At 34.5% G+C, this 27,234-nt stretch overlaps 2 pseudogenes; one reads left to right on the forward strand and one right to left on the reverse strand.

Annotated features, from left to right (window-relative positions):
- Positions 1-6,484: 6,484 nt before the first annotated feature.
- On the forward strand, positions 6,485-7,016 carry LOC105291593 (annotated as a pseudogene).
- A 6,318-nt stretch (positions 7,017-13,334) lies between these two features.
- The window catches only part of LOC105292178, a 50,048-nt pseudogene continuing 36,148 nt past the window's right edge, over positions 13,335-27,234 (reverse strand).

The raw sequence follows: 27,234 nt of genomic DNA on the forward strand, positions 1-27,234 counted from the left end.
TCTTTCTGTGGTTTACTTGGATTACTTTAGTGATTCTTTGAAAATCTTAAAGGCATAGGAAGAGTTATTTTTTAAAAAGACATTTTCTTTGATTATGGCCCAAGGTTTTTCCTGGTTTAAACTCTGATTTTGACTGTGGAAACCAAAGCTTATTTATTGGTGTAATAAAATGATAATTATTGTCACATTCTGTACTTTTCTATTTGGGTTTTTTTTAATGACCTTTTAAACAAAATTGGAATATGTTCTCATGTGTGCTATGGCAATAGAATGGTCTTAAAGGCACTTAAGGTGTCATTAATTTATAAAAATATTTACTTATGGAAATAAGTCTGTTATAAATATGAGTGCAATGAAAGGGATTCTTGCTCTTATATGTCAGACGCTACTATTAAATAGACCACCTACCTTCAGTGATCGCTCAAAGATACAAAGTGTACAAGCAAAGAGCTGATTTGATTTAGACTCTCTAAGCCTTGTTGAGCTGATCCTCTGTTCTTGAACAAGCCATTTTTTAAAGTGAACCTTTTGATAATTCCATGATGTTTTTTAAATGTTAAATCTTTCTATTTTAAGTCATCAGAATCCTTTAAGTCCTTTTAAAGCTTCTCAAGAATATTTATATACCACACTGTGAGGTTTGCATCATTATCAGATAGCCTAGCAACTGATCATTGTCTTTGAAGGATTTGTCATTGGCAGTTTGCAGTGATTTCTCTTGGATCTCAAGGTCCATGCTATATGTACTTCATTGCAATTTTGAAAAGGTATGAATTGTGGTTGGCTAAAGGATAGTAGGCAACAGCCCACTTTGTTTTCCAGAGAGTCTGTACAGCTGCTTAGCTCCTATATTTTCCTATAGTTTTAAAGCTTTGTTGTTCTTGCTAATTTTCACACACAATAGCCACACGCGCACGCGTGCATGTGTGTGTGTGTGTGTGTGTGTGTGTGTGTGTGTATGTGTGTGTTAGAAAATAGTCATTGAGTGAGAAGGTAAAACTTGAGTGATATAATGATCTGCCTAGGAAACATGTGGCTCTTGCTGAAACATGGTTTGGAAAAGAACCAGGAGGTATCAAAAACAATTCTGATTAAAAATCTGGAAATTTATGAACATCTGAGAACATGTGCTTAGGAGTGTCAAAGGGCTACTTTACAATCGTTTTTAAGAAATCTGGGAATTGTACAAAAAAAGAGGAAAAGGTGTTACTTCCCTGCAAAGATGGTCTCCTCTGACTTACCTGAAACATGTCCTGGCTTCGCGCTAAATTATTCATTTGTCTCAATAGTTTGTTCATTGATTTATGTTGGAAATAATAGGTATTATAAAACTCAAAGTATTATTAATAGTATTTTCTTTAAAACATAAACTTCATATTACACTATTCTTTATAAAGAAATTTCAATTTGGATATGCAAATAGTCACATCATTTTATTCAGACAGATGAATATTTTTTCATAATTTTATGCTTTGCTTTTGAGAAATCCTTAGATCTATAAATACTAGCCAAGTTATAATACACATGATGTGCTGCACAGATTTGTTGACTAAGCATTTTAACTACTCTGGAGTGGGAAACCCCTCTAAAGACAGCTGCTCATCAGATCTGGCTGCAAAAGAATGAGAGATGTCATGAGCCCTTCCTGACCCTCTCTGCTCTGAAGAGTGACTTCTAGGGCATCATGCTGGCTTGCCTTGATTCCAGGACAAGTGTGAATCTAAAAACTAAGAGGGAAGAGGTATTAAGTATTGACACTACAAAGTGCTGACTCAATTGGTCTAGCAAAAAATCTATTATACCACAAATAATGTCTTCAATAACATAGATGTGGAAAATCCCTCCTGCGAAATTCTATCCTTAGCACATCGACTTCACAGAAAAACAGCACGTCAGAGGTAGGGATTGTGGTCAGCTTAGTACCTTGGTGGTTTGATCTTAAATTAACTAGATATATAGGTCAGCCAAAAGCTGGCTGGCTGCCTCATAAACACATGTACAGTATTTATTACTGGGAGGATATAATAAGTGAAAGGCGGAAGAAAGCAATTTTTATAGACTTTTTTTAAAGAAAGAAAGCTTAAGCAAAAGTCCTAAAAGATCCTTTTTGTTTGTTTGCTTGTTCTGCAATATTAATTTGATCCAGTTATGCAATTTTTAGGTTTAAGTTTCCCTTGGCCCAAGTGTTTATGAAAAAATTGAAATTATTCCATTATTTAGTGCTAAATCAAGCAGTTAGAGAATAGTTCTCCTCATTGAGTTAAGACCTTTAAGTGTCAAGCATTTTGGGGGGCTCCTTAACCAGATCATAAGCTCTTTGGTGCACAGACTATATCTGACTATTTGAATCCTCATACTACTTACTAAAGTCATCTAAAGGGATTTACACTTTGAACTCTTACATACTTTTTCTTAGAGTTCTTCCTAGGATATAAAGTTGTATTTGCACTATTGTACTGATGTTAAAAAGGCAAACACAAGTACACAGGAGAAAAGAATTTAAGAAAATACCAGAATATTAAATTGAATATATCCGATGACAGGATTATGAGTGAGCTTGTTTCCTTTTGCCTTTTTCAATTTTTATTATAATTTTTGTATTATCCAGCGGTAGAAAAATTAATCTATTAAAAATAAAATATACTTCTGCTTCTGGCTATAATAGAAAGTTTGTATCAAGTCAATCTTCTCACCAGGAACACACACACACACACACACACACACACACACACACACACACAGCTGTCAGATTCATCAGAGAACAACCAAGGCATCCAGAACTTGAGGGGCCAGGCAGAGAAAAGGGAAATACATTGAGGTAACTGCTGCATTTTAGGTTTTTGCTGATTTGTAAGCAGGGTGAGAGGCTGGGTAAGAAGTGGAGGCCCAGGGTTTTTGGCTTTTTCTTAGAGCTAGGGAGACCAGAAAATCCCCTCTCCCCAAACAAACAAAACAACCCCTCCTCCAAACCAACCAATGAACCAATATACCAAACAAAAGAAACCTGGAGTTTGAACCCACCAAGGAAGAGCTGCCATGGTAAATACCTGAGTTGAGACTCTTTAAAGACACTAGATCCTAAGATAACCAAAAATAGAACAGCCCTTTCAAAGGCTGAACTCTAGTGTCAAAGCATCTCAACTCCTTATTGTACTTACCTTTAGTCTAACCGTTTTCAGGAAGATAATGAAATGCTCTCGGGAGGAAGCTAACATATCTTCTATAATTTTTCATACACAATACATGGCAATTAAGAGTTAATTGGGATGCACATGGCTGAAAAACAAAGGAAAAACGGATAAGAGATTCATGGGTAATTCAAATATTAGAGCTATTTGACAAAAACTCTAAAATGATATGATTAATGTGCTCAAAAACAGAGATGATAAGATAGACAATTTCTATAAAAAATAATCACATAAAAAAACCCAAATGTGTTGGGCTGGAAATTTCTAAGGTCTCTTTGGATTCTTAAAAAGCATATCTTGTTATGAATGCTTTTTTTCTTACCTGACTTTTCTGTTTTCCTAAAGGTGTGGCATCATGCCTTTATAATTCTATACTATCTCTTTTCTAATGAGCTCACCCATACCCAGAGGCCCACCTCACTTAGGAAAATTCTAGCTATACTGAAGAAGATATTCCAAAACTCATGCCCTTTCTTTCCCCCAACCCCCAGGTCATTTCCTATTTTGTAGTCTCGAACTTGGCAGGGATATGTAAAGCAAATTCCATTTTATAGCTTACCAACTTACTTCTTTATCCTTGGGAAGTTTGTTCTTCAACTGAACAGACTCTGGACTGGTAGTTTTATTTTCATCTCTGTTTCAGTCTCTCTGAATAATCTGGGACAGATGTAACCAAGCCGTCAAGTCATGGTTTCCCACTGGGCTCAGATGTAGCTTAACAGTCTTTCTCAGGATCACATTCAAGGTAGCTAATACCAAATGATGGAGGTTGCCATGCAAGTTAAAACTTATTTTTTATCCTTGAGATGGATGATCTCTGAAAGCTCTTCTGGCTCTAGAATTCTATAGTTAAATCCAGTAGCTGGTTTTCAGTTGCTGTTCAGTAAGTCTGTGGGCAAGGAGCATGAGGAATGGATGAGCTGCGGGAAGGAGTGATCCAATTACAGTTATTGATGCATTTGTTTAACCTAAAATTGTGTCTATACATTCACTTTTTTCTGCCCTGAATGGTACATTTGATAATATGGACCTTGCTACAATATGTGTTAGTTGTCAAGTTAGTTGAAAGCTCTGGTCTGGACTTTTTCAATCTAGTGCCTTTTGTGATATTAGACACAGCCAAATCCAAACTCCCTATCTTTCAAAGTGGCACCTCATCAAGCTCTACCAGCTACGGTTTCTTCTCTGCTATCTGCAGCCATGCTCTGGTGCTTCCAGTTGATTTACACGGGTTCCTTGGAGCAATTCATCTGAATGCTCTAAGTGTCAGAAGTGTGGCTACTTGTGCATCCTTAGTCGGTGACGATTTCACAAACTACAGAGAATAAAAGAGGAAAGACTTTGTTCCACCAAATAGACAAAAGCCCTTTTTTGACTTAAAAAAACTGTAGTAAAATACATACAACATAAAACTTATTATCTTAGCCATTTTAAAGTATACAATTCAGTGGTGTTAAATACATTCATATTGTTGTGCAACCAATCTCCAGAACTCTTTTCATCTTTTAAAACTGAAATTCTACACCACTAAACAACAACTCCCCATTTCCTACCCCCAAACCTCTAACAACCAGCGTTCTAACTTTCTATCTCTATGAATTTGGCTCCTCTAGGTACCTCATATAAGTGGAATCATACAGTATTTGTGTGTGTGTGTGTGTGTGTGTGTGTGTGTGTGTGTGTGTGTGTGTGTGACTGGCTTATTTCACTGTGCGTAATGTCTTTAAGTTTCGTCCATGTTGTAGTAGCATGTGTCAGAATTTCTTCTTTTTTAAGGCTAAAGAATATTAATATTTTATTGTATGTATATACAACATTTTGTTTATCCATTCATCTGTTGGTGGACACAGACTGCTTTCAACTTTTGGCTATTGCAAATAATGTTGCTGTGGACATGGGTGTACAAATATCTCTTCGAGACCGTGCTTTTGATTCTTTTGTGTGTATATCACATGATTTAGCAACCATATGGCAATTATGGTTTTAATTTTTTGAAGAATCATCATACTGCTTTTCATAGTGTTTGCATTACTTTATATTCTCAGCAACAGTGTACAAGGGTTCCAATTTTTCCACATTGCCACCAACACTTGTTATTTTCTGTTTTTTTTTTTTTTTTTGATAGTGGCTGCCTTAATGGGTTAAATTAGGTGGTAACAAAAGCCCTTTTGTTGAACTAATGTCTTCTTGCATTTCAAAATTATTTTTCTGCAATTATTTATACCAAATATGTAAGGAGGACAACAGACACGGCCAAACTCATTACATAGTTAGTTGCTCATTACAAAGTCACCAGTCTTTAAAACCTCTTGTTTAAATAGTTTCTTTTTGAAAATTTTATGTTAGTTATCTGCTGTGTAATAATTGGCCAAGAAATCAGGGGCTTAAATGAACCTAGGGTGATATTCTATTTTTACTCATTAGGGTCTCAGTGAATTGGTGAATTGAGGCGGGCAAATGGATTAGAGGTCAGAGTAGAATCATTAAGCTCTAACATCTCTTCCGAATTAAACTGATCGTATTTAAGGAGCTGAGAGCGGTGGTATATTTTTCCAGGCTGTTTCAGAAGATATAAGTCTTTCCTCAAGTATGAGGCTAGAACTTCCCCCAGTCCCTGAAAAACACTCCATATGCAGAATTAATTATAAAAACACATCAACAAGGTTGAATGATCACCGTGCTCTAAGACAGACACAATTTCTTGTACAACATTATGTGTCTTTTGAATTTCGAAAATTGTAGACATCTAAAAAGGGATCGAAGAAACACAGCACTGACTTTTAATTGTTTCAGGAGGATTTAGCATTATAAAAAGTTTTTTTAATCCAAAAATCCATCATTGTTTGTAAAGGATTTTAGCTATTCCTGGAGTCTTAGATTGACTGTATTTTAGAGCTGAGTCAGGAGGGAGGACTGGTTTGCCACAGCTGGGTCTGTAATCAGGCCTATTGTCCCCCTTTTGGCAGAAGGGGAAGTTGGCGCAGGTGCGTATAATGTGCCTTTACCTGCTTTCACCCCTGCTGGGAGGGGCACCCCTTTTCTGCCTCCGAAGGCTGTGATCTGCATCCTCCCTTCCAAACATGGAGTTCTATATGGTTTGGCCTCATACTTCGATGGCTTCCCGACATTGATCAAGGTAGGAAAGCCATTAAAGTTTACCTGGGGGAATTTTGACTTCTAGTGGCTGTGCTTCTGAGCAAATTTTTGGAGGAAAACTCAGAGTTTAAAAATTTGAACATAGGTAGTGGCCTTGTTCTCTGCTGTTCTCTTCTTGTGTCTGCTGACACCATCCTGCTCTCTTTAGCCTCCCACCCACTGTCTCCTTGAAACTGAACACCATGCTTTCAATTAAGTTGCAGAGTTCTGATGGAGAGATATATGAAGTTGATGTTGAAATTGCCAAACAGTCTGACTGTTAAGACCACGTAGGAAGATTTGGGAATGGATGGCAAAGGTAATGATGACTCAGTTCCACTACCAAATGTTAATGCAGCGATGTTTAAAAAGGTAATTCAGTGGTGCCCCCACCACAAGGATGATCCTTCTACTCCTCCTGAGGATGATGAGATCAGAGAAAAACAAACAAATGATGTCCCTGGTTAGGATCTAGAATTCCTGAAAGTTGACCAAGGAATGCTTTTTGAACTTATTCTGGCTGCAAACTAGTTTGACATCAAAGGTGCGATTGATGTTACATGCAAGCCTGGTGCCAGTGTGATCAAGGGGAAAACTGAGGAGATTCGCAAGACCTGCAATATCAAAAATGACCTTACTGAAGAAGAGGAAGCCCGCATACATAAAGAGAACCAGTGGTGCAAAGAGAAGTGAAATGTTGTGTCTGACACTGTAATACTGTAAGGATTGTTCCAAATACTAGTTGAATTGCTCTGCTTATAATTGTTAATATTGGGCAAACAGTAGACAAATGCAGCAGCAAATCAATTGTATTAGCAGAATATTGTTCTCATTGCATGTGTATTTTGGGTACATATTCCAAACCTATGGCTGAGTTTCTCCCAGTATGATCAAAAGTTTCTTTTTTCTCTGCTCTGAATAAAACTGAACTGTGGGTTCTCTATAGAAAGTGGCATTTTAGGTTTGCCCTCTTTTTGTTAGGCTATTTTTGGCTAGTTTATTGTCCAGTTAACTTTATTTTAATGACCTTTTAAAAGTTGGCATTGTAAATAAAACAACTTGCAAGTTTTCTGAAATAGAAAAAAAATGTCAACATAAAGACATCAAATATCAGGCTACTGTAAAAATTGATAAGCATCTTTTTTCTTATCTCTCAGTTCAATTTGGAAAGAAACTTCAGTATAGGTTTTTTTTAAAAAAATCATCTTTGTATATGGAACATTTCAAACCTATACAACATAAATAGGATAATGGACTTCCACGTTCCCACCGCTTAGCTTCAACAACCGTCAACATCTGCCATTCTTATTTCATCTTCCTTCCACTTCCTGCCCCCAATCAATAATTTTGACAAGTGGATAAAATGGCCGTAGGTTTTTAAAAAAACTTTTGTTTAATGAAACATTGACAATTCTCAATCCTGCTTCCTATTGATGCATAATATTTGCCCAGGATCTTTGGTATAGCCTTGTAATCGAATTATTTAGCTTATCAATTTTCTTACAGAGTTCTGAGAAATTATCTGCTGCTCTGAATGACTATTAAGTTACTCGAATGCATTATGCTATATATTTATAAGGGGCCATGTTTATTGCATTACTACTCTCTTACAGGCAAAATGGCTTTGGGATGTTTCAGACATACTTTAAACGTTTATATAATCTACTCTGTTTTATCACTATCTTTTCCAAAAAAATTAGATTTGAAAAACAGTTGCCTTGTTTCTAGTCAAATACTAATGTAAAGTGGTTATTGATTTCTTCAGTGGTGTAAGTGGTGGTTCAATGTTGTCTTGGGGCTAACACATTTCTTTTGGTGGTGGCAAGGTACGTTTATTATACAAAATGAGGTTGCACAAAACAGGGAGGGGCTCATTATGAGTCATAATTTTCAGTCATTCAAATATATGTTCAAATTCAATTCAAGCTTGTATAAGTGGGAAGTCATGATATAGGATTAAATTTAAAAGGGGCAAAGTGTTGGATATCAGTTTATGAGAGTCAATTGGACATCAGAGGAGTGTGGTGGCAAAAAGACAAATTTATTCTTAAGTAGCTTGCATAAAACTTGCTTAGTAGGTTTTATATGTTTGCTTATAATATCACTTTGGGGGTTTATTTACCTAAAAATTTGACTACTTATTATGAACCCATGTCTGTACTGTGTGTTGGAAAAGACAAAAGATTTATAAGATATAGTTCTTGTCTATGAAATGATTTTAGAACAATACAAGAAACCTTTTATTGACTCACCAAGTATTTTTTTGAGTACTCATGTTGTTGGGCACCATATGAAAAAGTAATGAAACACTCCTTCATAGAGAATATATTTAATACCCCCCACTCCTCTCCCACCCCCAATTGTCTACATGCTCAGAGAGGTCCTAAGCAAAAGACAAGTCAGCACTATTAACTTCTGGCATTCTAGTGGCTGAATGACAAAGTAATGCTATTTAATAATGTAGGTAAGGGCTTCCTGGGTCAGCAGCACAAAAGCAAACAAAAAACAAAGAGTTAATCTGATATCTATACCCTGGTTTTAAAATTAGCATTTTGAGCAGATGAAATGACCCCAAACCAAAGGAAATTAATTATGGTCTAATATGGTCTGATAGAGGTTATATTTTGACAGCATTACTTGGCCTCATAGAACTTTTCAAAATGTATAAGTAAAGGAGGATGAGTAGAATAAATAAAGAGAGATATGACTTCCATTTGTACAATTAAGTGTTTCCGTTAAACTTCTTTTTTTTTTTTACCAAACTGATCCCCTTACCACTTGGTATTTTCAGCCTTCAAAAATAGTCACTGACTTTGATGTTCAAATTGTGGTTAAGCTGGCCTTCTTTCACTAGAAAAAGATAAAATTGACTTTTTCTTTCATCTGTTTATCCACACACTCTTTCTAAATCATTATTCAAAGAAATTGCTTATGTTACTCTTGGCTCTTGGCTGACTCACCAGCCCTGCTAGTAAGTAGCAGAGTACTGGGAAGCTGAGCACCCACCTACCACCAGTCCAGGGTTAGAAAGATGGCATCTTAGCCTACAGCACAGATGTAGTCGAGAGAGACTTGCACAGCTGAAGGTTTTAGTATTCATGAGTGGAGGAAGAAAGAAAATGCATGTCACTGTGGATTTGCTGATAAACTGAGAAACATGCACAGCCTCCTTGTTTAATCCACTGTGCCGACTGAGCTTTGACTGCCAGCCTGCACTGAGTAATAAAGAGCCTTATATTGAGAGTTGTGGCAGCTCCCTCATTAGAAGAAGGAAAATCCAACGGCTGGATTACATCACAGTACGATCTTTAGCTAGTGGGCAAGAGAAAATAAACACTTGTCTCTTTACTTCCTTCTTTGGGCTTTATCCTCATTTAACGTTTTGTGGAGGATTTTCTGGTTTATTTATATATTGGTAAAATTTATCAGAACTTTCTTCATTGTAAAAGTAATACATCTGCTTTATAAATAATTAAATAAATCCAGAAAATTCCCACTACCAAAGGGAGTGCGCACACATTTCATTGTTTGCCTAGGCAGAGTTTTAGCTTGTTAAACATAGTTTGATCATGTCATGTTTTTACTCAACATGAACATTCCCCCCCAATTATTTTTGGCATGAGTATTTCACTTTGAATGACTGTATTTCTTTGGGAGAGTAATTTATATAACAGTCCTGCTATTAGTGTGTTATTCTTTCCATTTGTTTATTGTAAGCAGTCAATCCCTAAACAACATCTTTGTGAATAATGTTTCCCTTAGTTAGAAGTATTTTTTAAAGATAGACATTTTAGAATTGGATAGATTTCTTAGAATTGATCCAGTAGGGATCAATTTTTTTTTTTTTCTTAATTTAACATTTCTGAGGTTCTGGATGACAGTCATTTTCTAAAAACACTACCGATTTGCCTTCCCATCGGCAATGTGAGAGGATTTGTTGGAAGTTTCACATGGAGGCAGGCTCCAATCTGCCCATTACTTTGGACAAGAAGATGGAACAATGGCTCTCCTGATTCCCACCTTCATCTTTACCTGTTTTGTATTCTATATTTAGTGGTCTTGGACTTATTTCATCACAGCCATCCTATTCTTTAACTCTGATGCAGGCCCTCCACATCACTTAGACTTTGCAGTTAGTGTGGATTGGTTTCTTCATTAATGGTTTTCTCCACTATTTTTCCTCCTAAACATTACAAAGTGGTTAATGGCAAATAGAGTATAAAATGAAACAATGGAAGGACTCAATCCACATTGTGTTTAAAGAAGTATGCAAAAGTTTGATGATTGTAGGGAATTTGGCTCTAATCTCAAACTTATATTTTATTTGCAGAAAGCTTAATTGTACTTTGAAGTGTGACGTGAATATATTTTGTAGGCTAGTAGAAGACACATTTTCAGTGGCAATGATCTTAATGTCTAAATCTTCATAACTTGTGAAGAGGAAGTAAAAAAGTATTATATTTGTAAAATATTTTGATTGTTCCAAAAGCATTTTGAGTCAGATTTTGTCCTTGGTTTGCATAATATGAAAACAATTTTAACTACTTTTCAAAATTATGGATGATGCCTATTTAACAAATTGGATTCATGAGCATCCAGAATCATTGTATATTCTCATGAGTATTAGCTATTTATTTCTACACACTATGGCAAACTGAGATGCACCCAGAGGAGGAATTTGTGTGTAACCCAGTCTTTCCTCTTGATTTTTACCTTAGCCTGCTCAGTGGAGTTCTCTGAAAGAGTTGGGGAGAGTGAGAGATGACAAAAAAGAGGAGGAGAAATATATTTTATCGGAATGATTGGGCATCATAACACACACACACACACACACACACACACACACACGCACACACACACACAAACACAGAGAAAACGGCTCTTTAGTGTTTTCGAATCAAGAAATATACAGTTGCCATGACCTTCTTACACATCTAATATTTTCCACCAGCAATGGTTAAAATGAGTTTGAACAAAAACTTGTATTTTCATAGATTTGTGTAAAGAAAAACGTGAACCCCAGGTATTAACACTGTGGAAACTAGATGGAAAAGCTATTCATATTTATGAAAACATATCAGTTTTGACAAGAAACAGACATTAAAGAGCTATGTGAAAACTTCCTGTGAAATTTAATGAAAAAGCAATATATTTTCAACCTATATCATTTCTCCCACTATAGAACTTGGCATTAGATAGTTTTGTGTTGTAACCTTTGTCAGCTATGGAACATTTTCAACAATTTCTTCTAGTTTAAAAATTGTTGTAGGTACTAAGTTCATATCCAAATGAAACACAAATGTTTTTTGCAGTCTTGTGTATCTGGAGAAGTCCTATCATTATTGAAATTGCATGACTTTAAAGTGAGGAAATGAGAAATTTTTCTAATTTCAATCAGCTGTTTTATTCACTGGAGCATCTCAATGCAAGACAATTGCAGGTTTACTTATAAAATAAACAGACACTCTGTAATTAAACTTCTCTAAAGAAGCATATAATGTATATTGTATTTGGGGTATTGCACAGAATTACATTTGCTTATTCAAATGAAAGCTCGAACACTACAAATTTGCAGTCATTTCTACCACTGATAAAAATATTGAAAACAAAAGTTAGTAACCACAGCAAAACATTCTGTTAGACAAACCTAGATTGTTTTCCCAAACGTTTTTATATTTATGTTGTATTGCTAAATGAAAGTACACTGGAGTAATAGGTTGTTTGCAAAGCATATTGCAAATATAGGTACTATTCCAATGTTAAATGAGTATAATATGAAATATATGCTATTTGAAATGTAAGCATCGTATAATCCTTCTAAATCTAAAAGCATGCTTCATTTAGAATACAGTGAACTTAATTTTCTACACAGATGGAGAAGATTAGTGGCATAATTTTTACTTGACTTTAGAAAGTATTATGTGATTTTTATTTTGGTTGCAAATATATCCTCATAATTGTGTTCTTTTAAAGTCAATATTAAATTTAGACTTAATTCAGAGAGCATTCACCAATTGATGGGAGAAGATTTTGGTGTTCCTCTAATGTGAATTTGGTTGCAGTGGGTTGCATTTTCAAAAAACATCAGGCACATTTCTTCCAGAGAGCTTATGTTTATTTTTACCTCATGTGAAGAGAAGAGCTTCTATAGGGAGCAGACCTATGTTTAAATGGTAGTTCCACCAGTTACTAACTGTGTAACTCTGAGCAAGTTTTTAAACACTTAAAAAAAGACCTTAATTTCTTCATCTGAAAATGGTGATGAAAATGTTGGCATTTCTGGGTTGTTGCAAAAATTGAATAAAATAATGTGCTTAGCACAAGTGCATGGTATAGAGAAAGTACTCGGAAATTGCAAGCTATCGTTAGGAAGTGCTTGACAAACGTCTACTTTCCTTCCGCCCTTTCCTGTCTTGAACTCTGTTTATCTAGATTCTATGGATTCTTTAAGACCTGCTTTAAATCCAGTCTCCTTTATGGGTGTGCCTTTGACTAATTTAATTTTTTTCTTTTCTTTATTTAAATATTTAAATATCAAATTGAAATATACAATAAGAAATAGCACAAAGGGCTTATATCAAGTAACAAGAGTCTCCTGCCTACCTAGCCTTCTTTCAACTTCAGGGTGTGATATTCATGCTCAAAATTCAAGTGGCAACATTGCTGAAAGGCAGCAGGACAAAGGATGGGATAGAGAACTAGGCGAAGGATGACAGTTTACTTTCTCTTAAGGAAATACCCTAGAAATGGTTATATTTTACCTCTATTTACATCCCCTTGGCCAGAGTTTAGTCACATGGCCACACCAGCTGCAAGGAGGCTGGGAATTATCTTTATTATAGATCATATGGTGGGCCGAAAATCCAGTTATAATAGAGGAAGGAAGTATATCTATTGGAGGTAAAATTGACAGTCTTTGAAAATGATGGGCATCTCAGAGCCTTTTCTTATCCAGATATATATAAATAATCTTTTTCCTCCCCAGTACTCTTTAATAGTTTTTCAGGCATCTTATACTCCTCCAGGACCCAGCTTCATGAGGAGGTTTCCGAATCCTTCTATATTGTTCATTGCCATAGGTCCTTTAGGTTCATCAGTATGAACTCCCTAAAAGACAAAAAGTAAGTAAGCTGGCTTTCCTAGATAATGTTGGTGCATTATCGTGCTAGATGGCATTTGTTTTTAAACCAATATCTGCTTCCTTTCCCCCAGAGAAGAATTGTACTCCTCTCCCACCATTGATTGGCCATTTGGCTTTTCATTTAATTAAAATTAAATGAAAATTTGAATTTAATGTGTTTTACTTTAGCCGTAGGAGCCAGTTTGTGTTAGAACCAGTTGTTGTTGTTGTTGTTGTTGTTTTGTTTGTTTGTTTTTTAGTCTGCAACTTCATTTTAGAAGGCTGTGATCCTTCAGCCTGGGTTCCAGAGTGAAGATGACATGGAACAGAGTCTCCTTCTAATGCCCGTGGACACACAGAGTGAGCAGGGAGTAACCCTCCATATTCTGAGACTCTGAGAACTTGGGGGCACTTATCACCACAGCATGATCTCTTCTATCCCAGCTGATACAATTATTATGCTAAAAACATTTCCATCCAGTTTCCATTTTACTTAAGTTACTTCCACTCCCACCCAGGAAGGAGTGAGGAGGTAAGGCAAGAAGGGAATGAAAAGAAAAGAAAAGCCCACTCTGCCACCTGAAGACTGTAATGTCACCAGCTGCCTATTTTACATTCTAATTTCCAAAATATACTTGACATTTTATTTTAGCATTTCTAATTATATATAAGCAAAATGTTAAGTGAGGTGATTATGACAGGAAAAAGTATCCCTTAAATGAATCTATTTATATCTGATTTATTATTGAAAATATCTCTCTAGGAGTAATGACAGAATAATGTCTTTAGTTAAGAAAAAAATTAACAGATTTCTTAAATGTGTTTTTATTTATATGTTTAAGTCTCCAACTAATGGTTAATTTGATTGAGAGACTTTGTCTTTAATATAGCCATTAGTACATAAGGACATGCGGTCATTAGTAAGTGAAAGTGTTTCATTTCACAAATGAATGAGAACTCCTGAGTTGTTTAATTTACAACCAGAAAGCTAAGTTCACCAGAACCTGTGTATCCAGTTTCAGCGTTCTAGCTGTGAAGATCTTGGCAATCACTGCCGCTACTCTGTCCCTCCCTAAATGTTTGTTAGCATGTTAAGCAGTGGACTCTGGGAATGGAGTTAAGATGGCTCTCTTCAAACTATACCGTGCACATATTTTTCACACATTCATACCACTTTTAAGTCGCCAACCTCTTTTTCTCAATCCTCGTCTCTGCTTGTTGGTCAATAACAAAATTTTAGGTGAGACACAATTATTTCTCACCAAAGAAGAATTAGAAGCCTCATGTAATGAAGCTAATAATTGGTTTTGAGAGTAGATGTGTTGCTGGTTTGTCCCTGGAACTAGCAGGGCAATAGTTTGATGGAATATACCTTTTCTGTATATTTACCGCTCCACCTTTAGCATCCAGAATAGTATTTGACACAAAATAGATGCTCAATGAATATTTGCTGAGGAAAAGAATGGTAGCTCCCCTGGGGCTCAGGACTTCTGGGTGACAAGGCCTTTAGATGCTCTTCTTAGCAAAGAGATGTATGTACTTTCTTATGCATATTTTCATCATTATGGACCCTTAACGTTTTAAGATACATCTGTGAAATAATGAGGTGTACCTTTAAAACCATGACATTAGTACATGCAAAAGAGTCTTGACCTTGAGATTCCTTGCCCTAGGAAGTTCAATGATGTTGCTGTTGCTCAAAGCACTTTATGAACCCCACTTTTCCTCCAGTGGGTGATTCTGCTGCAGGGTTGATGTGTTTATGTTACATATGTTAGCAGGTACTGGCTGCTGTGACTGGATGACATTGAATCCAGAACCTGCAGTGCCCCTTCTGTTCCTCAGACTCCTACCCTAAGGCAGCAATAGTTGGTAGACATGGTTACTGTTAATGAGTCTAATTTCTCCTAGTGTCTAGTGGTAAAATATGCAAAAAAAAAAAAAAAAAAAAAAAGATCTACTGAGTCTCTCAAGTTCCACAGTTACCAACTGTCCCTAAGAGTTGACTTCTTGTTTTTCTGTTTTGGGATGGCATAGGCACTAGAGAAGATAATGGGCACTGGGGATAAATTGGTTCATTTTAATAGAAACTTCTGTACTAATTAAAAAGATATTAAGATTTTGCATCATCTTTCAATGAATATATGAGTTAGAAAATCATGGTGTAGAGGTAAAAAGCATGGGCTCTGTGGTCAGAATGACTGGATTCAAATCCCAATATGCTCATAATATGGCCTAGAGCAAGTAACTTTTTCTCTATATCTCAGTTTCCTTTAAAACGGGAATGGTGATAGTGTCTGCCTCATAGGTTTTTTTTTTTTTTCTTTTTATTAATAGACATGATGGCAATGAATGTGAGAGGGAATTTTGGGGCACTGGACATTTTTTCTTTCTTGATCTATGAGCTAATTAAACAGGCCAACTTAGCTTGTGAAATTTTGTCAAAATGTATACTATGTGCACGTTTCTCACTATATATAGTTCAATAAAAATTGAAAAAAAAAATCCTTTGCCCTTGGGGCCAGAGAATTTCTGCCATAAGAACTGTTTCTATATCTCTCTCAGTAGAATATCCTGCTCTTCCTCAGGTAGACAAATGGTAAACCTCAAGTTACTTTAATTAGTAAACTTTGTAGATATTTTATATTTACATCAAAATATATTTAAATTATATAGATATATTTTGGCCTTGTTGTCCAAAAAGAGTTGACTGCTCTTTGAACTAACTAAAACTTCTTTTGGTTAACTTTGGTTATACAAAGTTGATTTCATATAGCTGTGTCCTAGATTAGAATTTAAACATTAGTCTCGGCTGCAGCTAAGACTGTTGTGATGAATACTAAATACTTTGAGGTACTTATGAAAGAATATTTTGCTTCAGTGGTTTGGACAAAAATTTCTGATGTTGAGCAATGGAGAATTTGGCTTAGGCTCCTGGGGCGATATGTTCATATGCTTGTGCTTGGGCCAGGTAAAAAAGATCAAATACCTGGTACCTCTGGGCCTCTGCTATTTCATTACAGTGTCTTGAGGACATGATTTAAGGTGGAATGCACCTATAAAAAGGCTGTCAAAAGTTTTATTGACAGGGGAAAAAAAAGAATGGAAGCAGAATGAATAGAATGGAGAGAATCATCTAGGTCTGAAAACATTTAAGATATTTATGTGGAGGTGATTGATTTTTCTAATTTTAGTAAATGAAACTGAGGTGGATTTCAGAGCACCTGTAGTGTCAGAAAATTTTCTTATTTCTTAAGATAAGTATATATTAAACAAAATTAATATCACCAGCCTGTTTATATAAAAACAATCAATTTAAGGAGAACAAAAATTAGTCTGTAGATGAAAGAAGCGGATCGATTTGCTCTTCACTCAGCTTTCAGTCAGATTACAATAATTGAGGCTTAAAATCATATTGCTTAATATTTGAGCACTCTTTCAAATGATCTTAATTAACCACAGATGCAGATTTCGCACTTCAAGTTATGCTTCTCCTTTCAAGTCCCTTGCTCATGCCAAGCAAAACAAAACACCCCTAAAAATCCAAAACTTATACTCAGTAGTCTCTGTTCTTTAAATTTCTCTTACTTCATGGTCACACAAGTTAATTAAGAAAACAAATATATTTGGAGAAGTTCTCTTATGTTTAGTAGTAGTATAATTACTTAGTACTGCTAATTATTTATAACGTATTATAAATACACTTTTCAAAATGATATCTACCTTTTTAACTCTTTGCTATGACAACCCACAAAATTGTGGCTCTCTTGGGAGGTGGGGTAGGTCTGGGATATGCAATAGGTTAGAACCACATGGACTGAGACACTTCTGACTGGCACAAATTCTCCCAGAAATGTGTGGTAATGTCTCTGGGATCCTATAAAAGGGAGTAGTTATACCAACCTACTTTATAAGACTGTTGGGAGAGATAAATTGTTAAGATAAAGTATAATGACAACAATATGTATGAGTCAATCCCCCCGGGAATCAGGATTTAAATGCATCTACAAATCAGGTACGTAACTGGTTATCCAGCAATGTAACCAAAGAAAGCGAATGTTCTCTTGAATTAAAGAAAATGAGAATAACATATGCATTAGACAAACATACTAATCAAGTAGGTGGGATTTGCTTTCCTACATTTGAAAATGTTAGCAGGAAATGTTAAATATGTAATTGAATATATTATGGTAGAAATGAGGTATATAATGCTATTATAATTGATTACAGAATATCCATAGGTAGAAATATATAAAGCTGTTCACATGTGGCTTTTCAATCTGCCTCAGAAAGTTTTAGGATAATTTATTAAGAGAAAAATCTGTGGTCATTACTTATTAATAATGCATTTGAAATGTTTTTCTTAAGTATTTTCTTGCTTTATGTCTGTTAAAGTGAATGCAGCCTGTGAAACTACATCTGAGGAGAACTTGCTTGAGGCCAGTTTTGAGGGATCAATTAACCATGGCTCCAGGTCTGCAGCCTAAAGGCATTGGAACTGTGGCCCAGTTGTGAGAGAAATTATATAAATGTTTTAATAGAATTCTTTTAAATAAACAAAACAGAATTTGAAAAAAGCCATGTAGTTCAAATATTCCTTTCTTAATTTCATGTTTGGAAAACTAATATGATATTCCTGTTCTTGTCTTGAGACAGGAATAATGTCTCCATCCACTTGATGGTTGGCAAATTATTTTTCCTTAAACATAGAAGGTCTGTAAAATCCAGAGAAGAGATTTACTCAAAAATCAAGAATATGATGCTGCTGGATCCGATGCCCAACAGTGTTATTACTTTGTCCTAAGGGAAACCATTTCTGGAGCAGGTTAGTTCAGTCCATCACAGAGGGTGCCAGCTGGTCATGTCAGAATGGTCTGTTGGAGACCCAGATGACAATCTTTTCTGTTTCTTATGTGACTGCAGATATAAACAAGAAGTGTAGGCAGGAAATTGTGCATGGACAAGCAAAGTCTAGCAAAAACATTAAAAACAGCATCGTTTTGTAGTTTTTAGTGAACTGATCTTACAAATCTCTTTTAAAAACTATCCTTAAATATTTTTTATTTTTGTGCTATTGTAGAAGATATTTTTAAAATTTTAAGTTCTGAGTTTCTTGGTAGTATATAGAAATGCAATTTATTTTTATATACTAATCTTGTATCTTTCAACCTTGCTAAACTCATTTATTAGTTTTAGTAGCTCCTTGGTAAATTTTATATAATATTTTTAAAGATAACCAATCATGTTATTGCAAACAAATATCACTTCCTTTCCAATGTGAATACCACCTATGTATGTTATGTTTTGTTATGTTATGTTATGTTATGTTATGTTATGTTATGTTATGTATGTCCTTTTGTCTTATAGTGGAACCTTCACTACAATGCTGAATGGAGTGTCTTGATAATGAAAATTTCTGTTTCTAATCTTTACTAGGATTTTAGCTGTAGCTTTTTCATAGGTTATTAGGTTGAGGAAGTTCCCTTCTAATCCTAGTTTGCTAGGTTTTTAAAATCAGAAATAGATGTTGGGGTTTTGTCAAATGCTTTTGATGCACCTATTGAGATGATTATATGGTTTTTATTTTTTAGTTGGTTGATATGGTTAATTATATTGATTAATTTTTATATGTTAAATCAACTTTGTGTTCCTAGCATAAGCCCTACTTGGTAATGATATATCATTTTAATATTTTAATATATTTCTTAGGAATTTGTACATTCATGTTTATGAGAGACGTTGGACTGTAATTTTCTTTTATTGTAAAGTCTTTTTCTGGTTTTGGTGTCAAGAGTAAAGTTGGCCTCATAGATTTAACTAGGAAGCACTCCCTATTTAGTTTTCTGGAAGAGTTTGTGTGGAATTGATATTATTTCTTTCTTAAATGTTTGGTAGAATACCTCAATGAAGCTATCTGGACCAGGATTTTTTTTTTAATAAAAAGTTTCTAGCTATGAATTCAATGTAATAGATAAAGGACTATTTAAGCTATCTTCTACTTGACTAAGCTTTGATAATTTGAGATTTTGAAGCATTTTGCCCATTTCTTCTAAGTTTGTCAAAATTATTGGCCTATAGTTACTCATAATATTCCCTTATTTTCCTTTAAGTATGAGTAGATTTTATAGTGATATTCCCACTCTTTTGATATTAGTAATTTATCTTATCTTCTTCATTTCATATCAGTCTGGCTAGATGTTTATCAATTTTATTGATCTCAAACAATAAGCTGGTTTCACAGATTTTATTGTTTTTCTGTTTTGATTTAATTGATTTTTGTCTTTCCTTTGTTATTTTATTTCTTTTGCTTAACTTGGGTTTAATTTTTTTTCTAATTTTAAGATAGTAGTGGAGGGTATTGATTTCAGATTTTTTTTTTGCCGTAATATAGGCATTTTGAATTATATTCTTCCAAATATTGTTTTAACTGCATCTCACGAATGTTACTATATTGGGTTTTCATTTTCATTAGCTCCAAATACTTTCTAAATTCCATTTTGATATTTTCTTTGACCTCTGGTTTATATAGAAGTTTTTCATTAAGTATCCAAATATGTGGAGATTTTTTCCGATATATTCTCTTATTTCTAATTGAATTCCATTATGGTCAGAGAACATACTTTGTAAGATTTATAAACTTTTAAATTTATTAAGACTTGTTTTATGGCCCAGAAAGCAGTCTATCTTGGTACATTTGACCTATTTCTTCTTGTAGTTTTATCAGTTTTTGTCACATACATTTTGAAAATCTGTTATTCAGTGCTTAAAACTTTAGGATTCTTACTTTTCTTCTTCTTGAATTTTTTATCATTATGAAATGATCCTCTTATCCCTGGTGATATTCTTAGCTCTGAAATTTACTTTATCTGATATTAATATAGCTGCTTCAGTTTTCTTTTGATTAGGGTTAGTTATGGTCCATCTTTATTTATTATTTTACTTTTAATCAATTAGTATCTATATTTAAAGTGCATTTCTTCTAGACAGCATACATTTGGGTCTTGTTTATTATTTTAATACAGTTGACAATCTCTGCCTTTTAATTGCAGTGTTTAGGCCATTGACATTTAATATAATTGTTGAATTGGTTGGTTTTACATCCATCATCTTGTTATTTATTTTGTATTTATCCCTCTATTTTTTCTTTTTTTTCTGTTTTCTTTTTGATTTTTTTTTATGATTGTATTTTTTCTTTCTTATCTGTTTATTATGCATAGGTGTGTGAATGTGTGTGTATGTGTGTGTGTGTGTGTGTGTGTGGTTGATTAGGGTTAGGGTTCAATATATCAAAGCCTAAGTATAAGTAATATTATACCATTCATGTGTCATTGTCTTCCTCACAGCCTTTGTGCTATTTGTATTATTTTATCACTTCATATATAAACCCCACAGTGTATGGTTATTATTTTTTCTTAAGTTGGAATTATCTTTTAAAGAAATTAAGAATTGTGTCTTATATTTACCCATATATTTATTATTTTTGCTATTCGTTATTCCTTTCTTTAGCTCAAGATTTCTATTGTGTCATTTGTTCTTTGCATTGTAAGTCTGCTGGCAATAAATTTTTTCAACTTTTTTATGTTTGAAAAAGTATTTATTTTAGCATTATTTTTGAAATATATTTTCATCGAGTATAGAATTCTAGGTTGACAGTTAATTTCTTTCATTACTTTAAAGATGTTGCTTCACTGTCATTGGTTTCATATTGTTTTTAGATGAGAAATCTGCTGTCATTCTTATATTTATTCCTCTGTTGGGATTGTGTCTTTTTTTTTTTTTTTACTTTGGCTGATGTTAAGATTTTGTCTTTATCAGCAGTTTTAAGCAATATGATTATAATGTGCCATGTTGTACTTTTCATCATTTTTTTAATGCTTGGTGTTCATCGATCTTATTACATCTGTGGACTTACAGTTTTCATCAAATTACAAAAAATCGACCATTGTTTGTTTAAATATTTTCTTCCATCTTCCTTCTTTTTCTGTTCTTTTGAAACAGAGGCTTTCCTTAGTCATTTTGTACTGAGATCTAAAAATTACATAAGTGGTCCTGACAAGAAGGAATATTGTCTCTAAAGATACTGAAACTGTTTGAAAGGTTCACCAATAGTAAAGAGCACCAATAAATCACAAAGGATTCTTATTCCATTTGTTTTTCTCCATCCCTGGGGCTCATCAGTCTAATCATAGATAACAAATGGTCGAGTGTGCTATGCCACAGGCCTCAAAAATCTATTGTAAAGATACTTTTTTTAAAATGGTAGGAAAATATGAATGCCTTAAAATGCTGAACAGATAACATACCCATATGATGCTGAATGTAAGACAATATGGAGAGGTAGGAACTTTGGCAATCTAGTGAGGCCAAAGGCATTTATACTTAAAACACAACAAAGGCATTTATACTTAAAACACAACACAATAAAGTCATCATAAATTGAAAAACAAAAACAAAAACAAAAACACTTCTGCAAGCTCTACCTGACTTCTTTACTGTCAGTTGCAACTCTGGGGAAGAGCTAACAATACAGAGCTGCCTCTCAGGTAGAGAAAGATATAAATTTGTCCTTGCATTGATTCTACAAACTATCATTTTCTTAAAAAAATTATGAATCTATTAGCATCTATAATTGAATAAATAGCCCATATAATGTAAGGCATATGGCAAGTGCTCAGTTGGTGGTGTATCTGTTATCATTATTGTTGTTACTGTTCTTGTTTACTGCAGATGTAGCAGTGATGGTGGTAGAAGTCAAAGCAGTTGAAAACTACAATTTTCAGAATACACAGGGGAGGAAGAAAAGCAAATATAAGGAGAAGAGAGAGGTCCTTCTCAAAGAAGACTATAAGCTGATCCTGGGGAGAGGGAGAAGGTCCTAGAGTTGCTTGGTGAGTAAACCTAGAGAACCAGGTATTTATGAACATTGTATCCTCACTGGCCTATCACTCAGCTGTCACTGAGATGGGATTGTCCCATTGACTCTTGGAGCTTTTACCAGTAGATTCTACCATCAAAACTCAAGAGCATTTTGTTTTGTTTCTCCCTGGTATTTGCTTGATAGGACTGACATCCATCCATATCACAAAACTTTGGGTGAGCTCCATACTCCCCTCCAATTATCTCCTATGGATACATCTCACAAGGTTCAAAGATATGCACACAACCAAGTCTAGAGATAAGGAGAGGGCCTGGATACTTGGCAGGGTGATGATTGAAAAGTAATATATATTGAGAGGGTATGAAAGTGCAGAACCGAACAAGTACAAGATGCTTGAGCTGAGATGATGGTTAAGATACTCTATCATATATTATTATGTGCATCTGCTTTTGTTGAAACTAAATTTAGTAAGGACTTTTCTAATTTACCTCCAGAGTGGTTTCCTCTAAACGTTATAATTCAAACACCTGTCAATAAAAATTTTTGAACAGATGTCCTTAGTATTCATATTTATTACCTTACATGTTATTTTAAGAACTACTTACTAAAATAATATATGTTATAAAACACACAAAATAAATTTTAAAAGGATACGATATAAAGAAATGGAAGTAGACATCCTGATATTTGTACCATGAGGGGTGCACACACTCGATTTTGGGAACAACAGCTCTGGAGAAAGAGCTCAAGAGAGGCAAGCTTTCCATTTTATCAGTAATCCAGGAAGAAGCCTTACAAACCCTCCACCAGGCCTTGCAGCTAAAGTCTCTAGTTAATAATTAGGATAAAGATGACAATATCATTAAAATGCAAGCAATCATAGCATTTCTAGGAAGCTCTAAATTATGAAGCAAATCATGTTTAAGTTTGCTTAATATGTGCCTAGTATTACCTATTGTATCAGGCATTAAAAAAGAAAATGTCTATTCAATCAATCCAAACCCAACACTGTGAAGTAGGTATTATTATCCTCATTTTATAAATTAAAAAACAGGTGTCTAGAGATTCTAATTCTGATCTGTCGCTTCTGAAGTCCGATTTTCTATTAGACTGGGCTGCTTATAGCATGTCCACCTCTGTATGGACCAGACTTCTCAACTACCTTTCAAGGTAAGACTCTGTTCATGGAAAGTTAGCCAAAATTGTCATCAAAATTTTATATTGACTTGCAGAATCATTTTGGAGGAAGAACTTGTTGATTATAGGAAACTATTATGATTTCTATTTATTATACAAAGGCATTACAACAACAGAAATGATAAAAATTAATTTTAAACACCCATAAACTCTAGTATAACACATTCTATTTTTATTTTGTTCATATTGTCTTCCAGTTTTCATTCATGTTCATATTTTTGCATAATTTCAATCACAGTTTAAATATTACCTAATTTTCTGACAATTTTTTTCACAAAAAATCTCATGAGATGATAGAGATATAGTCCAGTAGCAACATGGAACTGTTTAATGGCTACAGTATATCCTATCAAATATTAATATTTTATTTAACTTATTTAACTTTTCAGCCGTTTCCAAATTGTTCTATATGATACTATAAAGAGCATTTCATGCATTCAGCAAATATAAATTTAATTTACTGGAATAATAACTAATATTAATAGCTATTATGTACTGAGTATTTACTATGATGTAGGCACAGTTCTGTGGAGTGAGATTTCAGAGCAAATTGTGGATCATTATTACTATTCTTAATTTGTTACTAAATTGCTAGAGGCAGTATATATTGATCTTACAACTTGGAAATAGTGCCTGTGTTTACCACTTTCTCCACTACTCTGCCAGCTTTGGGAATTATTGTATCAAGGTAAAACCTTTGATAACTTTATGGTTGATACCAAAATTTCTTTTAAGGAGGGGACAAACTTTGTTTAGGAAAATACCTTGCTAGCACTTTGGAGTAAAGAAGGAAATTCTGAATTCATGGATTGTCAGAAGCCAAACTACCCGGAATTCAAAATTAACAGGAATTTTTGAGAGTGCGGAACAAGAGGGAAGAGAAGAGGGAGTGAAGGGAGAGTTGACTATAACATGGCAAGTGATTGAAATCCTAATTGTGCAAATTGTCCAGTGACCTTTGCAGCAGGAATATCTTAACTTGCACTTTTGGTTTGCTTGTGTTGTGGCCCAACGATTTCCCCGACATCCCAAATTTGCAGTCAATGTTTTTTATTGTTTTTTTGTTTTTTCATATATAGATACCTACAAGAGTAGTTTGTGGGAAATTAAGGAAAACAATTTCACATTTAGACCAATTTCACATTTAGACCAATGTGAAATTAAACAGGATGCACGAACAGGATGATGAGATGTTTTCTAATAGAACTAATTCAAATATTTTAGGAGCTTAAACTAGAGGTGACAACCCAGAGAATGTAAATTCCTAAGAAATCCTCTGAAGATTTTGAGAGGGCTTTGTATTTACATAAGACATAAAATAAGGGTTTGATTGCTCATGTTTAGATTGCAAAAGGCATCTAGACTCTAGTAGACATCTGGTTTGTGTTCAGTTTTCTTAACATGCCTTCAAGTAGCCCTTCTTCCATCTCACACATTTGTGGAGGTAATATACCTTTTACCAGTTATAGGCCATCAGTGGATTGTCAGCTACAATGTCTAAAGAAGGCTTTTGTTCATTTCTATCATATTAAACAAATCTTTGCCAGAACAATTTCTCAGCTATCATTATTGTATTTAGTCATCATTAAGCAAATGGTTAAGCTAGGATGATGTAGAGAATACCAAAGGCCTTGAAGACAAATGTTTGATGTCAAATGTTGTCGAAATACCATATTACATTTGGCAAAAGGAATCAGGTTTCTATTGCAACGTTCTTTCATAGCTTATCTTAAACATTTTAAGGTAATTTTTAACATCAACTATTAAGTAGGCAACTTTTAATCCCTGTTTTATTAGAGATATTTGTGATTGGGTCTTACTACATCTACTATCATGAAATCTCTTGGAAGGCAGATCTATATCCTATTTCTCTTTTCTCCACTATTGCCTTTAGCATAGCTTAAAGTATGTAGGCCACATTAAATAAATATTTGTTGATTAAATGTGGACACTCCTCACCTGCATGCTCAAGCAAACACACATCATGTTCACTTATTTTAATCTCTTAGTTTTCCTAAATTTAAAAATTTTATTTTTCCTGTATGTTTTATCTTCTTTGTCAGTATTATATAATTTATAATCTTATTATATTAGCTGTCATGCATAATACTGCTTGAACCATGAGCTATTCTCTGGATGTGTTCTTCTCCTAAATGATATAGTTATTTTCTCTAATATCTTATAGCAGCTAGTGCAATAAAAGTAAATAGTGGGTGCTAAATAAATGCTTCTTGGCTGATTCACTTATTATTGACAGAAATTTAGAAGCACGAATTATGACTCATTCAAGTCACATAATTGACAAAGTGTTCTTTTATTATTTATTAACAAACAAAAACATTAACATTTGAGGGGCATTCTCCAGGCAATTTGGGAGAGCAGATGGAGTAATTTAACTCTTTTAGATTGTTGGATTGGTGACAGGTACCACGTAGAGTTAGAGCAGTCACCTCCATCTGGCATACACATGGGTGGTTACTGAGCTGTTTAGCACAGTAAGATGGTGTTAAAACAGATGCTACTGCAAAGATACAGGATTTACAATGGCAAAAATAGACTTTGCCCACTCATGGACCTTACTTAAAGGGCAAACTTCAAGCTGCAATTAATAAAAATAATGAGACTATTTTTAGATAATTACTCATTTTTAAACATTAGTCAGAGATAAAAAGTTCTGTATTTAGTAGGAGCAAAATGAATATACTTTTTTCCTATTCATGCCCTGAGTGCTATGTAGCATTTCATGAGACTATCAAAGGGCACTGCTGTCAGTGGCACAGAAAATGCTCTCGTAGTCCCTGAATTACATCCTTAGGCATTACAGTCTGATTCTTTCCTGTGAACCTGACAGAAAATTCCTGTAGTAGGTATTATCACCTTTACATTTCTAATTGTGAGCCACCTGTATTTTATTTTCTAAAGCCTCTTTAACTATTTCAATTATGTAAAAAAGGGAAATAATGTTTTAGAAAAATGAGAAATACTACTGATCTCTTTCCTCATGCAGAGCAATTTGTAACCCTGAATGTATTCAGGGAAAGTCATTTAAAGAGACCCCCCATTGTTCTGAATTGCCCAAATGTGCATGTTCAAAGGCTACATTTTCTAATGTGGCATTAAGAAGAATGACATTTATAAATCTCTACTGCTAGAACTGTGGAATACATGACTTAGGAAAGTAGAGATTCTTATGCACCAATAGATCTTTGCTGTATATTCAAAACTTTTAAAAATGGGTCTATTGAGGCTGTCTAAAAATGCAGGTGTGTCCTGTTTGAGATATTGGAATGAAAGGTACTCAGTTGAATAAAAGGTCACATGCAGAATAAGGGTGCCCCGCCCCCCCGCCCCCAGTTTCCAGACGAGTTGGGAATGTAGCAATTAAACCAATGAAGCTTGTAATCTAGGGTATGTTTTTAGTGGGCACTTTCCCAGCAAGAATTCTTTGCAAAGAGCAAGAATGGAATCTGTATGTTTCCAGATGAATTAATATACTTGTTCAAAATTTAGCAGTTGAATTACATAAAGGGTATTTCCTTTGGAGGGATGCCTAAGTACATATTTGAAAAGGGGGGCTGAGAGAATGGGGTGAAGGGTTAAAGAAGTACAAATTAGTAGTCAATAGTTGGTCAGGGGATGGGGAGCATGGCAGAGGGAATGCAGTTAGCATTAATATGATGGCTAGGTGGAAAGCCAGGAGAGGGAGGGAGCAATTG

Source organism: Pteropus vampyrus, unplaced genomic scaffold, assembly GCF_000151845.1.
Source record: "Pteropus vampyrus isolate Shadow unplaced genomic scaffold, Pvam_2.0 Scaffold2, whole genome shotgun sequence".
Taxonomy (NCBI): domain Eukaryota; kingdom Metazoa; phylum Chordata; class Mammalia; order Chiroptera; family Pteropodidae; genus Pteropus; species Pteropus vampyrus.